Source organism: Meles meles, chromosome X, assembly GCF_922984935.1.
Source record: "Meles meles chromosome X, mMelMel3.1 paternal haplotype, whole genome shotgun sequence".
NCBI lineage: Eukaryota > Metazoa > Chordata > Mammalia > Carnivora > Mustelidae > Meles > Meles meles.
In genome coordinates this window covers 65695162-65713534 of record NC_060087.1, presented here as the reverse complement: position 1 = coordinate 65713534, position 18373 = coordinate 65695162, and the positions used below count along the sequence as shown (strand labels likewise).

Below are 18373 nucleotides of genomic sequence, written 5' to 3'. Positions count from 1 at the left end.
TGGCTCATAGTTAATGTGTGAATGTTGTATGCAAATCCTTCCTTCTACCTAAGTCCTACTTCATTAAGACAGAGTTCCCATCCAACTACATGCTATTCCCCTCTTCCTCACCGTTCCCTACTTGATCCCTTCCAACTCAGTAATAAAGTAAGAACTGGTACAGTCTGAGGAAATGAGAAAGAGTAGAGAGAAAACAGCAGAGGCATCAACTTGAGCATTTCACCATTTCCTGAAATGACAGAAAATGTTAGAATAAGTATATAATGAAGATAAATAGAAAGGAGAATAAAAGATGGAAATGTGAAGGAAGGAGATGAGTAGTCTTCAGTTAATTATATCAAACATCCTATAAACTGATACAGCTAAACAGGGGAAAGACCCAATTGGGTATGGCTGGAGCATTACCCTTCCCCATGGCTCAGGAAGCAGAGAAGCAGCTAAGGGAGGAAGTAAGTAGGGGAACACACAGGAGCAGCACAAGGCATTCCCTCTCTGTTATAGCTATTGTGATCCTATCTTGAAGATCAAATATATAACCCCTTTCTCTTTACTTCCTGACTTGAGTATAAACTACTTTTCCACTATAGCTCAAGATGACTGTAACAGTCCAGATTAGAGGGGAAGTGATAAGTCATCCTTTGCCTCCCTTATTAACTTTCCCCTGGGTCTCTGAGGATCCAAACTCAGCTGAAGAAATTCTAGTTATAATGTCACTTTAGTTAGTAAAACTCCCCAGGGGAGGTTTAAAGAGTCTGGTCTTGGATCCAAATGGTATCTTCCTTTTTAACTTGCTTGGATGGCCTTGTCCTCCACCCACTACCACAGCTAAGAATTCTATGAAAGAAAAAGACTTCAGAACTCTTAGTGTCCTGGCTCCAGGTTTCCTCTGATATAATTTAGGTACCTACAGATGTAAAGTTTGAGTAAATGGCTTTGTTTCTGCAACCAGTAGCAAGCCAGAGGGCTCCTGTTTTACTGAGTACCAAATTAATTATAGTTATTGTTGTAGGACCATGTTTAAAAGATATTAAAATGAACATATTTATACCCATCCCCTTATAGTCCACCTCAATGTAACTCAATATAATTGACGTAACCAACTTACACCAAGGTCTCATCCATTTTGTTCATAATATCAAGGTGCCACCCCAAGCTCCAATCAAGACACAGCAGACTGCTATGTCCTTATTCTCCAGAAGACAGATAGAGCATCCCATTATTTCAACACCCCAGAGCCTAGCCAAAATCTAAGAGTATTCATTCGACTTCCAAATTCCTAAGAGAGAATTGATTCCAGGTCATTCATTCCAGGTCATTCTCAGTGTGACAGAAACAAAATTACCTGTTATTCATGGAGGCAATGTCTGTTGTGGGGATTTCAGGAAATGAAACTCAAACTAAACAATTATTTGCCAGAACATAAGGCACCAAAAAGAAAAAGACTCTTTAGAGTGTGGTTACAGCTGCAAATATAATAAAAAGAAAGAGCGACAGAAAGAGAAAGAGAATGGGGGAGAGGGAGGCTTGGGGGATGAAATTTATCTTGCCTAAAATCAAGTTTCACATAATGGCAGTTAGATTAGCATATGCTGGTAAGATTATCTTTCTCAGCCTAAAAATATTCTAACCACCCCCACTCCACCGAGTCATAAAAATTAGAGACAACTAAGCTGGACAGAGTATACTCCTTCCTGTTTCCCATCTCAGAGCAGCTACAAGATTTCCTGAGAATTCTGTTGCTGGAGCTAGACGTAAAAGCTTATTTATAGACACAACAACTTGCAAGTATCCAGTTTCTATTCTTCTTCCCTCCCCCTGCTTTCCCCTCCCCCACTTTGCACCAGAGAAGCCAAATTTAGGCGTGCTTTACAGTTTGAGGACTAATCTGAAAGAGGAAGAAGAATCTGTATACATTGGCTAGCATATATGCCCTGACCTCTTTCTTCTTGAAAATCGTAGCAACCCATCTTTTCAAAGAAGCTTGCCTAAAGAACAGGCACCCTGTAAATAGAGTGTGCTTTCAAGACCCTTCAGGGTATTCAGATTCACTATGAAGCTCACCAAGGGACAAGTAGATTGGATTTAATGAGGACTTGGAGTGTGCTTCTGAGAATAAATGCAAAAGGACCCCGAACTGTCAATCTTGAAGGCAAAAGGTAAGATTTGATATTTCAGTGCTATGACTAAAACAGTATGTAGTAAAATTGTGCTGTTAAGAGATTTTAGCAAATTCCCAGAAGTTTGGGATTCTTAATCTGCTTTGCCTGCTTTAAAATTAAGCTACTACTATTAATTCTTTCTGATTTATTTATTGGCTAGATATTTGATAACTAGTCAGTTTGTCAACAAGTATTGCTAAGTGCTTCTGCTAGGAGCTCAATGTGGCAAAATACAGAGGAGACACTACCCAAGCCTCCAGCTCCTTTGCAACTAAGTTAGAAATAGAAGGCATAGTTTAAAATCTTATTTTAAGGACTCAGTGAGGTTTCTCTAATCTGTAGTGGCAGTTTCTTTCATTTATGGAAAGAAAATAGTGACTGATAAAAATAAAACAAATACTGAAGAATGACCTGGTATATTTACAAAGTAGTTTCACATTCATTATCCCATTTGAACCTCTCAACATCCAGCCTCTTAGGGTGAGTGTTATTATCCTTATTTTGCAAATAAAGAAATAGCTGCAGAGGCATTAACAAATTTGCTAACAAACAGCATACAACTAGAAATTGACAAGTTCCAACTAGCTACTGCAAGTAGGAAGTTCTCACAACTATAAATGACTATCACGAAATTGCATGATCTATTTAGTAACATAGACATATCTGACATAGACAAGGTTTACATAGAGCCAACACTTCATACATTTAAATCAAAATCTTTGGTCTGGAGCATAATGCCATTTAGCAGCAAAGAACCTGTTTTCAAGGGTAAACAAATAAAATGAAAAAAACCTTAAATCTAGTGGCTCTGCCTTTCAATGCTCTGATTCTTTTGAAGGCTACAAAGAGGCCATGACATCATATATTTAGAAACTAATTATTGTAAAACAAAATGTAAGTAAACTGGGACTTGGGACTGCAGCATGTTTCAGATATATTAGTGAAATTTGCTTCTAGATAATTTTAAGCTTATAGTGTCTATTGCAATCATTTAAAAATATTTTTTATTTTTGTTTTACTATTAATTGCCCAATTAGAACTAAAAGTGCTCTCTGTTTACATAGCAAATAAATGACCTCACATACCACATTTATATTTTTAATACACCCCTAATAAAAACTGCTCCCCAGGCCCCCATAATATTTAAATGACTGCAGTAGCTGATCAGTTCCTGCAAATGACATAAATCACTGTGGGAGTCAGTGAACCCAAACAGAATAGGTTAAAGAAAATTTTCAGATTGAGTCCATTCCAAATTCAGCATTCTGGTGTCTTCCTTGCCCAGAATCATCAATTTCATTTTTAACTACTTTTGTAGTTACCCTCAATCAAAGTTTTGATATATTTAGGAAGTACTTATCTGGGATAAAAGCAAGATTCTTCCGTGATGCAGAAAATTACAAATTTGCCTTTGCAGGATCACTGGCTGATAATAAGGGATTAAAGGGATGGCACTGATCCTTAAGAAACATATCTAATCTTATTTGATGCCATGAAAGCAATCATTATCTCTTAAATACCATAGCTCTGCATGGACCTCTACCTTGATCCATTTTTTTATTTCTCATGTTCTCATTAAAATATCTCAAAGCTGCTATAATCTGTTAAACAAGTATCAGTTAAGTTCAGTACATTATGTGACACAAAGGTAAGATGTAGTTCCTGCCCTTGAGGAATTTACAATATTGGAGGGCATACAAGACCTACAGAACATAAAAATATGAGACAGTAAACCAATGTGGTTTGGGGGGAGTTTTTTCGTTGTATTTTAAAGATTGTATTTATTTATTTGTCAGAGAGAGAGAGAGAGAGAACATGACCTGAGCAGAAGGCAGATGCTTAACTGACTGAGCAGAAGGCAGATGTTTAACTGACTGAGCCACACGGGTGTTCCACAATGTCATGTTTTTAATGGTAAAGGAGTTTATGGAAGAAAGAGAGCAATGAGCGGGCTGAATGAAGAAGGCTTCATAGAGGAGGTAAAATGTGATAGGCCTAGAAGAATATCTAGGATACGGGACCATGCTAAGCAAACTTTCTGTGCACATAGTAAGTGATGATATATGTTGTTTGAATTCAATTCTAGTCACAGAAATGATATCAGAAATATATAGTATCAAGAATGAATTTGACACCTGCAGTGATTTTGACACCTACAGGGTACACACCAAAGAGCCTAATCTGACTAGAGTGAAGGGATTGAGTTGAAGAGTCATAGAAAATAAATTTGGATAGAAATTTAAGACCAAACTATTAGACACTGAATTCCAGGCAATTTTAAATAGGAAATCTATCAGCAAATTTTGAATAAATGAGAATATGATAGAAAAATGTTTTTAGTAGATTAATATGGCAGAGTTTCATAGGCCTGACTACATTTGAAAAAACTGGAACTTGAAAAGCTCATGTAAAGTGTAGAAATTAATGGCGCTATAGGCTAGTTTGGTGGCAGTAGAAATGGAATGGAGAAAAACTCAATGAGACATTTAAGAGGAATAATAAATGGAAGTTGGTGAGTGATTAGATAATAGGCAGTGTAGGAAAATCAGAGCTATCCCTGAAATTTTGAACCTGTGGGATCTGGGCAGTGATTTTACTACTATTCATAGAATTAGGTAACTTGGGGATGGAATTGGGGATTGTATGACATGATGATCTGTTTTTGACCTATTGAGTTTAAGGAGATGGCAAAAATTCCAAGAAATAATGTCTTATGATGGTTGGAAACAATGGCCCTGAATATGAGTGATGAGTACGTGGCAGAGGCCAAAGTTAATGTGAAGAATGTGACAGCCAAGGCCATAAGACTGTCTCATCTTAGAGAAAGCAAATCTAAGATGACCAAAAACTGGAACTTGTGCGGTTCATACAGTTTTGGTCAAGAGAAAGAAGAGATTCCTGAGAAATAAGTGCCACAGAAATATAATTCTTCTCATCAAAATATACCAAGAGTCTTGAGAGAAGGTACCAGGTTATATATTCTTTTAAACTTCTTCCCAACAATAACTAGCATAGTGTTACATACATACCATGAGCACCCAATAAATATTAAGTTATTCTAATATAAATAAGCATAGAGTTCTTTTGTTTCAAGTTATCTTTCAAATTGGACTCTGTCATAAACTCAGCAACAAAACAGTGGCATCTTTAAACTACTTTGCTGCATGGGTTTCAGTGGGAAGGAAACTGGGCCTGGATAACTGGGAGTTCATCCTAGATTTGCCTTTCAATCGGCTGTGTGTTCTCCAGCAAGTTATTGAACATCTGTATTTCTTGGTTTCCTCATGTATCTAATGTAATAATGAGCTTACAGAGATATTTTTCAGATCTACTAAAATGAAATTCACTTGAAAATGCAAACTACCATCCAAAAGGATTTTGTTTAAATTCCATTCTAGGAGACTAAGATACATAACAAAGTTGAGTGCATGTGGAGGGAGTGTGGCCAGTTACTTTCTGCTCCTAGTACTTCACCTCTAAACGGGGACCTTATTCTAAGTAAGCATCAGCAATCTCATCCTACTTTTAGGATGTCAGTAGGAACCAACTTTCTGGTTACCACAAATTCTACTATACCTGTGCAAGCCTTAATGTGAATGCCAATTTGCTGATTTTCACTGAGGAAATGCAACTGCTAAGAAGACTAATGTACTCACAGAAGGTGGTAGTATAACCTCATACTTACAGAAAAGGCAACAAAGTAGGTCATTTAACCTGATTTGATTTTTGGTCCATTTGGTCCATTAATTCATGTTACAATACTGATGCTAATTATAATTACTTTTGCTTTCAGCTGATAACTCTTTGTAGATTGGTAGAAAAGACCACTGTTTAAGGAAGTTGTGCACTACAAAACTTATCTATCGTGCTTCCTCATTCCATCCCATGTCACTTCCTCCCATCATAATTTCTCTTTTCTTTATGCCCCACCAGTTTTTCTTCAGTATTTAGGGGAGAATTAGAAAGAAAAAACTTTAAATGTTTGGGAGAATTTAGAGAGTTGCCCTGCAGAAATAGGGGGAAAGAGACAAAACAGAAAAGTAAACATAGACCCTTGAGCCTTTAAACAGAGTTGATTTTCTTTTTAGTGAATAAAATGTCATTACCATATTTACAGGATTTGTAGAATCAATATATCCCAGACATTTGAGCATCTACTTAAATGTAGCTAATGGAAAAGGAAAAGGAGCTGAGATCTAGACTTAGAATCCCCTGGAACATTCAGGCTTTTTTCTATTTTCTATCAATCCCTCTTTAAAAAAAAAAAAAAAGAAAGGAAGGAAAATCCAGTTTGGAATCACATTTTGAGATATCTAACATGTAAGACTTACTGATATTTCTCATCTATTTCAGATTAACAGTCTCTGTTTTTATGTAGAGTTGTCGTTGTGTTGTCATAGATTTAACGTAAGTGGAATTGAGCTAATAATAACAACACTCAGACATCTCTGACACATCTTATGTATTTATTGCAAAGTTCCTAGGAAGTTCAGGCCTCAGAAAATGTAAAAAGTTTCTTTTCATTCCAAATTGGTTACCTGTTTTATTTAATCTGAATTTGAATTCTGATTTAAGACAAAGGCCTTCAGTAAAAAAGAGTCTCCTACCGAAAAATTAACCTGGTTCTAAAAGCCAGGCATCTAAATTCCAAGAAGTTAAAGGCAGGCCTCAGAGTCAGCTGCGAGCAATGACCTCAGAACTTAGGGGATTTCCAAGTTGTTGGTAATTACATAGAGACTTAACAGGTATCCTTGTAAGAAAGTAGGCCTTCCAGTTAGTACTTTACAATAAGTTCCCAAAAGTATGTAAGCTGTCTGTAACATATTTCTATCACCCAGACTAAGGTAGAACTATCTTCCCACTGTGCATCCCCACCAACACCCAGGATAAAACATTTGAGTTCCAGCATCATGTAAAGGGACATACTGTGTCATTAGCTCTGAATGACACAGTCCAGGTTCTTTTTGGGCTGAACACTTTCCTTGGTTTGGAATCCAGCTGTCTGGCAAGAGCAGCCCAATTTGATTGGTACAGTGTTCTCCCCTTAATGATAAATAAGCCATCCAAGAAAAAACATCTTAGAGTTGTCAGCAATGCAGTATTTACTCTCCTGTAGTTTCTAATACCAGTGAGAATGCTGCTAAGCATCAAGTTAAAAAGCTACTTATTGGGGCGCCTGGGTGGCTCAGTGGGTTAAAACCTCTGTCTTCGGCTCAGGTCATGATCCCAGGGTCCTGGGATCAAGCCCCACATTGGGCTTTCTGCTCCATGGGGAGCCTGCTTCCTCCTCTCTCTCTCTCTCTGCCTGCCTCTTTGCCTACTTGTGATCTCTGTCTGTAAAATAAATAAATAAAATCTTTAAAAAAAAAAAAAAAAAGCTACTTATTGTGACAGTAAAGTTATTGTGATGACAGGCGGTCTTTCTACTCCCCTCCCACAATTTTTTTTTTTTGCCATGGGGAAAAGTCTCTTCAATCATTAGTACAAGTCTGATTGTTTATATATTAAAATCCCAGAGTGGATGTGTAGCTTTGTTCCAATTAATGACAAATCACTCAACAAACATTTATTGCACATTTTCTATGGCACAAAACATTGTTATAGGCTAGGTTTGTGGTTCACAGAGCTTAAGCAAAAAAAAAAGTCTGGACTTTTTTTCTCCTACCCTAGAGAAGTTCACAATCTACCTAGGGAGACAAGATTCCTACACATTATAAGCTAGAGGATAGTAGAATACTGACTGCCGTCTTACTGGTACAGGCAATAAACATAATACAAGTTGAAAGAAGAGAGATATAAGTATAGAATAGGGTGGTCAAAGTAGGTGTCAGGAAGTAGAGTATGTGTAGAAAGAAAGTCATAAAAATTTACATTTTTAGTGCTTTACAGTTTACAAAGCACTTATATTTGCTTATTCTATTTGTTATGCATCCATTCAATAAACACTTGTTGTAGCAGAAAATTAACAGAACATTGTCCCAGTTTAATAACTTGATGGGAGAGTTCTCCTCACTGTGTATGTGCATGTATAAATATCAACACCACATTGTACACTTTAAATATCTTCTGATTTTATTTGTCAATTATACCTCAGTAAAGCTGGGAGAAAATTGTCTCTCACTTCCTTGAGCTTACCTTTATAGGATAAACAGCACAACACACTTTTTCCATTTTACAGCAATAGGATACATGGAGAATAGCAAAAACGGCACTGGGGAGTCGGCCAAATAAAAGTAGGGCCCCACTGAACTGTATTTTCATGAAAATCAAGCTTCCTGGATCTTGCTGCTGCTCAGCAGAAGTATCTGTCTCAGAAGACTGAGCCCCAAGTCCCAACCTCCCCCACTTCCTCTTCTGCTTTGGCCCTGCCCTCATCACCCCATCCTTGTTGGCAGTCCTCCAACACATGCAGACCATCCGGTGCATGCTAGCATTTACTAGAAAGGCAAAGGAAGTCTTGGAGGAGGTTTCAAACTTAATTCAATCATAATACTACATCCAAATGCTGATTTGATCTTTCTGTCTCTCCTGTTGGCTGAATTCAAAAACATTCATTATCAGTTTCACCCAAACCTTATAGTCAGACACATCCTTGGGCCTCTGGATTCTCATCAATCTCTGACCCAGACCACTTTTGAGCTCTCCTTCAGCCCCAACAAGCTACATTTGTTTTTTTTTTTTTAATTTAAATTCAATTATCCAATGTATAGTACATCATTAGTTTTTGATAAAATGTTTGGCTTTTTTTTTGTTTTAAGGCCTTTGCCTTCTGTCCCTTTCTAAATGTGTGGATTCATTTGCCCTACCTCCTTTACTTTCTTCTCCAGTGATTTGTGGTGTTCATCCACAAGTCATAATCCCCTATACTATTTTTGAGTTTTTCAGGTTTCTTTTTAATAGACTTTACCCTCCTAGTGGAGTCCATATTTCACTCCTATTTTATGCCATTATCTAGATTCTTGCACAATAAAGCCTGTACTTCCACACCAAAAACTTGCTTCTTCTTCCACCTCCCCAGGCACACAACTTGGGGAAGTAAGGCAATGTCTTGCTCAAAAGCACCCAATACCACACAATTATTCTTCCAAAGTTGCTCAGTTACAAGGGGAAGAGAGCAAAACTGTATGACGTAGACTCACTGTCATTAATAGGGTCACTATCTAAATGGATATGAAAGACATGTAATCAGAAAGAGTGATTACAGTGATTATTTACAGTAATAAATAAGGCAATAGAGCCACAAGCAAGGGAACATTTGTAAAGAATAGGACCTTCAACTTGAATCGTGAAGTATAAGTAGAAATTTACCAAGCTCACCTCTTTGAATATGTAAGAGTGAAAAAGGATACATAGTTTGAGTATCTTCAGATAGACAAGACATGATGAGACAGAAACCCTGATATAAATTGGTAGGAGAATGCCAAGAAACACTGCAAAATAAGAATCAACAGAACTTTGGGTTCACACATGAGGAATGAGGTCAGGGAAGATCAAATATGACTACCTTCATCATAGTTGCCAAATAACTGCAAGACATTTAATGTCAATTTAAAAAAAAAAAACAGAAAAGTCAGTTGGAACAGTTGATTTGGGAGAGAAAATAGTATATATGTCTTTAAGCATGCTGAAATTGAGGAAAAAGCATTAAGATCCAAGAAAAGAAATCTTATAGGCAGTTGAAAATGAGACTAAAGTTCAGGTGGGTGGTTTGTGGCTGAAACAGAGATTTGAGTCATCCACATGAAAGTGATCTTTTTAAACCATGGGAGTTGGTAGTTTTTCAAGGGAAAGAGAGAGGCAAAGAGCTAAACACCAAAACACCAAACATTTGCATTTCACAGATCTTGGATACACTTAACAACCTCCGTTGGCTATCTGAAAAACCTGCCTGTGATGAAGGGAGACCAAAAAGAAGAGTAGCAGTGTAGTAACAGAACTGGACTGAAAGTTGTAATGCCTGGGTTCTAGTTCCAGCCCTGTCATTAGCCATATGATCTTGAGCAAGTCATCGCTATTCCTCTCCTATTCACAGGTTTCATTTTTTCACATGTAAAAGCCCTTTTGAACAGGATTTCCAGGATCACTTCTGGGTCAAACTGGCACTTCTTGTTACATTCTACTAACATGACTCAATAATACAATTTTCTTTTATTTATTTTTTATAATTTTCTTTTAAAAGAATGGCAACATGGTCCAGCCTTTTTCAAAGGTCTATTCGTAGATATAAAACAAACTCTCTTTAAGTAAAACCTTTGCTTATAGACACATTTCCTAAGTAAAGCCTAACAAATCCAATATGAGTGAAACACTGTACCCTGGAAACAGAAAGGAGCCCTGGGTGGTTAACAATAGTTGTGTCATATAACCTTTTGTCACTCCCACCACAACAGCAGACACACAACCTTAAACTAAGCAAAAGTTTTCTAAATTTAGATACTTCCAAACAAGGCATCTTAGGTTATATGTAAAGGTTTAGTAAATTATTTATTACGTCTCTTATCTTTAATAATGGACTATCATATTTAACTTATAATCGAAATGGAAAGAAAGCTGTTATACCATGTATTACTATACCAGGACTCAGAGTCTCCAGTCTACGTTTAGTTCACATTAAAATGGAAGCAAAGAGGCAAACCAAGCTAAAAATAAAATGTTCTACAGAGATGAAAAAAAAAAGAATAGCATAGAATCTCACTAGACATTCATTGTGTTACTGCTGTGTATGCAAAGTACCATGCTAACCACTCTAGAAGAAAACTGGGGAGATATAAAAGGAAGTAAAATGGGAAAAAGAAAACAAAGAGTTAAGCCCTGTTTTCAAGGAACTTGCAATCTAGTTGAACTTACTGGCCTCACTTTCAGCTGATCCACAGTAAATCATAATTCTATTGCCAGACTTGTGTATCATTTTAGTTGGATGAGGAAACAAATTATTTAAATTTAGTTCTCATACAAAGTTGTACTTAATAACTTTTTTGCTTTGGTAAAATGTTCTGAAAAAAATCCCTGTTCCTGTTTCAAAAGTTACACTAAAGGGAAAATAAGAAGAAATATAATAAAAGAAATATACATCTAAGGTGACTCAATAAAATAATTTTGAAATGAGTTAGTCTGATTCAACACATTTATTGAGGAATGAGTGTAATGTTCCTTGCTAAGCTCTAGAGAAATTATTCATATTAATTAGATCTGGTCTTTGTCCTCAAAAAAGTCCATAATTTAGTAGTAGAGATTATGTAAATACACAAATTACTATAAGAAAAAGTTTAAAAGGTAGAAATACAAAATTGAATTCTGCAGCTGAACCATTGACCACTGTGGTCAAATGTTCTCCAAGGTTCTAACATCTTGAGAATACCCTGTACTTCTTCCCTTCTAATTTTTCCTTCCACATCTAACCTTTCCACTAACCCCCTCCTCACTGTGCCCCCTAGAACCTCCTTTTTCATTATAAATTCCCCTATATCCTAAATCTCTTCAAATAATTCTCCCACCATATCATTGCTTTATGTGAAACCTGATCCTCCTCCATCAAAAGTAAGCTGCTTATTTTTCTACATCCTATCTACTTTGAGACCTAGAGAGTCTGTTGGATGTCTCCTGGCTTCCTGGTGCCACATTAAACTGTTACTCTTCTACCATAATACGAAAGCCACTCACCTATGCCACCCTTTAATCTTCCTTATTAATATCACCATCTATTGACCTCTGGTTATTTTTCTCTAGCTCACTGAATAATGTAGCATTTGGCTTGTGGTCTCCCTCTCTACCTCAAATCCTTCTATCACCTTCATCTTCCATGTAAACAACCAACCTAGTAAACTGACTTCAAATTACTTGACTTCCTTATCTAGAGCAACCATTCCCATTCCACCTTGCCTACTCATTTCATGGCCAAACTTGGAGCCTCATTTATTATCACATAACTGAGATCTTAAACTCCAGTGTACCACACTCTGACCACAGACTCCTAGACTTTCAGTTCTATCACACCCTTATTGCCACTACACCAATTCTTTTTTTTTAAGATTTTATTTATTTAAAAAAAAAAGATCTTATTTATTTATTTGATAGAGAGACAAACACAGCAAAAGAGGGAACACAATCAAGGGGAGTGGGAGAGGGAGAAACAGGCTTCCTGCTGAGTAGGGAGCCCACCAAATATGGAGCTCAATCTCAGGGGCCTGAAATCATGACCTGGCCAAAGGCAGATGCTTAATGACTGAGCCACCCAGACGCCCCGCCACTACACCACTTCTTAAATTTCAGTAAATCTTCGAGTCCCTTGGTCACTCCCTTTTCTCCCAATCTGTTAAAACTTCTTCATAGTTTCATTGTTAACCACTCTTTTAGCAGCATCATCTTTCAACTTCCTTTTCTTACTGTCCTTCCATAAATTTGCCCTATTACTCCCAATCTTATATCAATGTAAGCATTTATAGTCTTTTTCTCTCCTAAATCCAGGCTGTTGATAAATCCCAGGCTGGAATAAATCACACAATTGTGCAGACTGGATCCATTAAAAACTCACACTCTCCAATTTCTCTTGGACCTCCAATCTCTTCTTGGTCATATTTCTGTTCCATTTCCCAGAGCTACCATTCAAACCTTCATTAACTTTCAGAGGACCTGACCCTGAGTGAAGCCCTCTATTTCTCACCAGACAACATTATTATTTTTTTATTTTACCAAGAAAATTAAACCTCTTGGGATGATCAACTTCTATCTTTTCTGCTCCACTTCCTCTTTCATTTACATGTCAGTATTGTCAGTATTTTTTCTCACTCTGCACCCTCTAATAGCTCCCTACTCCCTAGAGGATAAACTTGAATTCTCCAGAATAGTATACAATATTTTTAATGACCTAGTTCCTGTATTTCTCTCCAACTTGTTTTCTTACTTTTAAACCCCATAGTTCAATAACATACAGATACATACACGCAAACATGCACACCTGCACACACTTTTTTTTTCCATTTTATTTATTTTTTCAGCGTAACAGTATTCATTCTTTTTGCACAACACCCAGTGCTCCATGCAAAACGTGCCCTCCCCATTACCCACCACCTGTTCCCCCAACCTCCCACCCCTGACCCTTCAAAACCCTCAGGTTGTTTTTCAGAGTCCATAGTCTCTTATGGTTCGCCTCCCCTCCCCAATGTCCATAGCCCGCTCCCCCTCTCCCAATCCCACCTCCCCCCAGCAACCCCCAGTTTGTTTTGTGAGATTAAGAGTCATTTATGGTTTGTCTCCCTCCCAATCCCATCTTGTTTCATTTATTCTTCTCCTATCCCCCTACCCCCCCATGTTGCTTCTCCATGTCCTCATATCAGGGAGATCATATGATAGTTGTCTTTCTCCGATTGACTTATTTCACTAAGCATGATACGCTCTAGTTCCATCCACGTCGTCGCAAATGGCAAGATTTCATTTCTTTTGATGGCTGCATAGTATTCCATTGTGTATATATACCACATCTTCTTTATCCATTCATCTGTTGATGGACATCTAGGTTCTTTCCATAGTCTGGCTATTGTAGACATTGCTGCTATAAACACACTTTTATCTTATATTTCATCCCTATCACACGTTTACTTTTCCTTACACATGTCAGCCTATTTCTCATCTCCAACCCTTTGTTTATTCTACTTTCTTCCCCTGCTGAAAAATGTTTTTCCTACCTGCCATACTCTTCTATATTTTATGAAACATTTACTAACATGCATGCACCATTTATATTCTCGTTCTATGTCCCTTATAAACTTCTATTAGTGCAGCTGTAATGGTGCAGTGAATTAAATTGTTAACACATCTGTGTCTCCCTCTAGTGGAGTGTAAACTTTTAATGGACAGGGTTTGTATCTTATTTTCCAAAGGTCTAGCACAGAACTGACATATAGTAAGCGGCTTATATATCCCTTTTAATATGACCAATATATCACAGTAGTACAGAGGATCAGGAAATTTTAAGGGAGAGATGATGTAAGAGATAGTCTTAAGAGATGGCTAAAATTACATCTAATAGCAATGAGGGAAAATAGCATATCAGATGACAAAATGACCTGAGCAAAGGAAAGGAGTGTGAGGAAGTAACTCTCACTAACACCATCTTAATCATACATTCTGTCAAGAAGAATACAAGGAAGATAGTTTCCCAGACAAAAAACAAAAAGCAACAAAAAAACCCAACCAAACAAACAACAACAACAACAACAAAAAAAAACCTAACCCAGCCCTACAAGAAACACTAAAGGGGATTCTTTGAATGGGAAAGAAAGACCAAAAGCAAAAAAGACTCTAAGGAAAAGAGAAAATCTCCAGAAACAACAACAAAACAAGTAATAAAATGGCACTAAATTCATATCTATCAGTAATCACTCTGAATGAAAATGGACTATATGCTCCAATCAAAAGAAAAAAGACATAGAGTGTTAAGATGGAATAAAAAAAAGATCAAGACCCATCTATATGCTGCCTACAAGAGCCTCATTTTAGACCTAGAGATACTTGCAGATTGAAAGAAGGAGGATGGAGAAACATTTACCTTGCAAATGGACATCAAAAGAAAACCAGAGTAGCAATACTTATCTGACAAAATACATTTCAACCAAAAACTGTAACAAGAGATGAAGAAGGCACTGTAATAAAATAAAGGGGTCTATCCAACAAGATCTTAGAATTGTAAATATCTATGCCCTGAAGTTGGGAGAACCCAAATATGTAAAACAATTAATAATAAACATAAAGGAACTCATTGATAATAATACAGTTAGAGTACAGGACTTAAACACTCCACTTAGAGCAATACAGAATATCTAGCAGAAAATCAACAAGGAAACAATGGCTTTGAGTGACACACTGGACCAGATGGACTTAACAGATACACTCAGAACATTTCATCCTAAAGTAGCAGAACACATTCTTTTTAAGTGCACATGGGACATTCTTCAGAAGAGACCACATACTGGGTCACAAATCAGGCTTCAACAAGTAAAAAAGATGGAGACTTATACAATGCATATTTTCCAACCACAATGCAATGAAACTTGAAGTCAGCCACAAGAAAAATTTGTAAAGACCACAGATCCATGGAGACTAAGGAACATCCTACTAAAGAATGAATTGGTCAACTAGAATACTAAATAACAAATAAAAAATATGTGGAAAAAATAAAATGAAAACACGATGGTACAAAACCTTTGAAATGCAGCAAAAGCAGTCAGAGGGAAATATATAACTATACAGACCTACCTCAAGAAACAAGAAAAATATCAAACACACAACCTAAGCATACACCTAAAGGAGCTGGGAAAAGAATAAAAAAAAATAAAAAGAACTTTTAAAGGAGTCTAAAACCAGCAGAAGGGAAATAACAAAGATTAGAACAGAAATAAATTATATAGAAACAACAAAAAAAGTAGAACACAACAATGAAACCAGGAGCTGGTGGTTCTTCTTAAGGATTAATAAAATTGACAAACCTCTAGCCAGGTTTATCAAAAAGAAAAAAAAAGAAAGGACCCAAATAAATAAAATAATGAATAAGAGAAGAGAGACCAAAACCAACACCAAGGAAATACAGACAATTATAAGAGAATATTATCACCATAATGATAATCACCAAAGAAACTGAATCAGTAACAAAAAAAAAAAAAAAAAGTCTCCCAAAAAACAGAGCCAGGTGGTTTCCCAAGGGAATTCTACCATACATTTAAAGAAGAGTTAATACTTACTCTTCTCAAATAGTTCCAAAAAATAGAAATGGAAGAAAAATTTCCAATCTCCTTCTATGAGGTCAGCGTTACCTTGATTACAAAACCAAAGACCCCACTAAAATGAGAATTACAGGCCAGTATCCCTGGTGAACATGGATGCAAAAATTCTCAACAAAATACTAGCAAATTGAATACAACAGTACATTAAAAGAATTATTCAGGAAAAAAAAAGAATTATTCACCACAATCAAGTGGGATTTATTCCTGGGCTGCAAGCATGGTTCAATATTCACAAATCAATCAAAGAGATACACCACATTAATAAAAGGATAAAAAACATATGATCCTCTCTATAGACACAGAAAAAGCATTAGACGAAGTACAGCATTTATTCTTTTTTTAAAGACTTTATTTATTTATTTGACAGAGATCACAAGTAGGCAGAGAGGCAGGCAGGGTCCGGTGTTGGGGGGGAGGGCGGGAGCAAGCTCACTGCAGAGCAGGGAGCCCAATGCGGGGATCTCTATCCCAGGACCCTGAGATCATGACCTGAGCTGAAGGCAGAGGCTTTAACCCACTGAGCCATCCAGGCGCCCCCAGCATTTATTCTTGATAAACTTCCTCAATAAAGTAGAGATAGAGGAAACATATGTCAACATCATAAAGACCACAGATGAAAGACCCACAGCTAATATCATCCTTAATGGGGAAAAACTGAGAGTTTTTACACTGTGGTGAGAAACAAGACAAGGATGTCCACTCTCACCTTTATTAGTTGAATAGCACTGGAAGGCCTAACCTCAGCAATCAGACAACAAAAAGAAATAAAAGGCATCCAAATTGGCAAGGAAGAAGTCAAACATTCACTATTTTCAGACAACATGATTCTCAATGTAGAAAACCTGAAAGACAATAAAATTCTGTAATTTGAAAAAAAAAAAAAAGAAAACCTGAAAGACTCCACCAAAAAATATTAGAACTGATACACAAATTCAGCAAAGTCATGGTATACAAAATCAACATACAGAAAACCGTTGCATTTCTACATAGCAATAATGAAGCAGCAGAAAGAGAAATCAAAGAATTGATCCCATTTACAATTGCAAGAAAAACCAAGAGATATCTAGGATTAAATCTAACAAAGGAGGTAAAAGACCTGTGCTGAAAGCTTTAGGACACTATGAAAGAATTTCCATTTTTTGTGTGTGTTTATCTTCAATTTCTTTCATAACAGAAATAAATGGAAAAACATTCCATTCTCATGGATTGGAACAACAAATACTGTACAAATGTCTATACGATTCAAAGCAATCTACACATTTAATGCAATCTCTATCAAAATACCACAATCACTTGCTCAGAGCTAGAACAATCCTAAAATTTGTATGGTACCACAAAAGACTCTGAATAGCCAAAGCAATCTTGAAAAAGAAAAGTAAAACTGGTGGTATGATAATTCTGGACTTCACATTATATTACAAAGCTGCTGTCATCAAGACAGTATGGTACTGGCACAAAAACAGACACATAGATCAATGGAACAGAATAAAGAACCCAGAAATGGACCTTCAACTCTATGGTAAAGTAATCTTTGACAAAGTAGAAAAAAATGTCCAATGGTGGGGGAAAAAAAACTGTCTTTTCAACAAATGGTGTTGGGGGAAATGGATGACAACATGCAAAAGAATGAAACTAGACCACTTTCTTATACCATACACAGAAACACAAAATGGATAAAAGACCCAAATGTAAGAGAGGAAACCATCAAAATCCTAGAGAACACAGGCAGTAACCTCTTTGTCATCAGCTGTAGCAACTTTTTCCTAGATCTTCTCCTGAAGTAAGGGAAACAAAGGCAAAAATAAACTATTCAAACTTCATCAAGATAAAATGCTTCTGCACAGTGAAGGAAACCATCAACAAAAAAAGGTAACTTTTGGAATGGGAGGAGATATTTGCAAATGACATATCTGATAAAAGGTTAGTATCCAAAATCTATAAGGTTCTTATCAAACACCCAAAAACAAATAATCTGGTTAAGAAATGGGTAGAAGACATGAATAGGCATTTTTCTGAAGAAAACATAATGGCCATCAGACACATGAAAAGATGCTCATCACTCATCATCAGGGAAGTACAAATCAAAACTACAATGAGATATCACCTAACACATGTCAGAATGGCTAAAATCAAGAACACAAGAAACAACAGATGTTAGCAAGGATGCAGAGGGAGGTGAACTCTCCTACACTCTTTTTGGGAATGCAAAGTGGTTCAGCCAGTGTGAAGAATTGTGTGGAGGTTCTTCATAAAGTTAAAACAAGAATACCCTATGATCCAGCAATTGCACTATTTGGCATGTACCCAAAGAATACAAAATACTGATTCAAAAGGACCCCACTGTTTATAGCAGCATTATCAACAATAGCCAAATTATGGAAAGAGCCCAAGGGTCTAACAACTGGTGAATGGATAAAAAAGTATTGGCATATATATATG

The 18373-nt window shown here is 36.7% G+C and overlaps 1 protein-coding gene across 1 annotated transcript in view; it reads left to right on the top strand.

Moving 5' to 3' along the window:
- Positions 1-1931: 1931 nt before the first annotated feature.
- Positions 1932-18373, top strand: part of CYSLTR1 (cysteinyl leukotriene receptor 1) — a 41170-nt gene continuing 24728 nt past the window's right edge. Inside the window, exon 1 of the mRNA XM_045994445.1 lies at positions 1932-2156. The gene's annotated coding sequence lies outside the window, so the exon portion shown is untranslated. The remainder of the gene's footprint in view (positions 2157-18373) is intronic.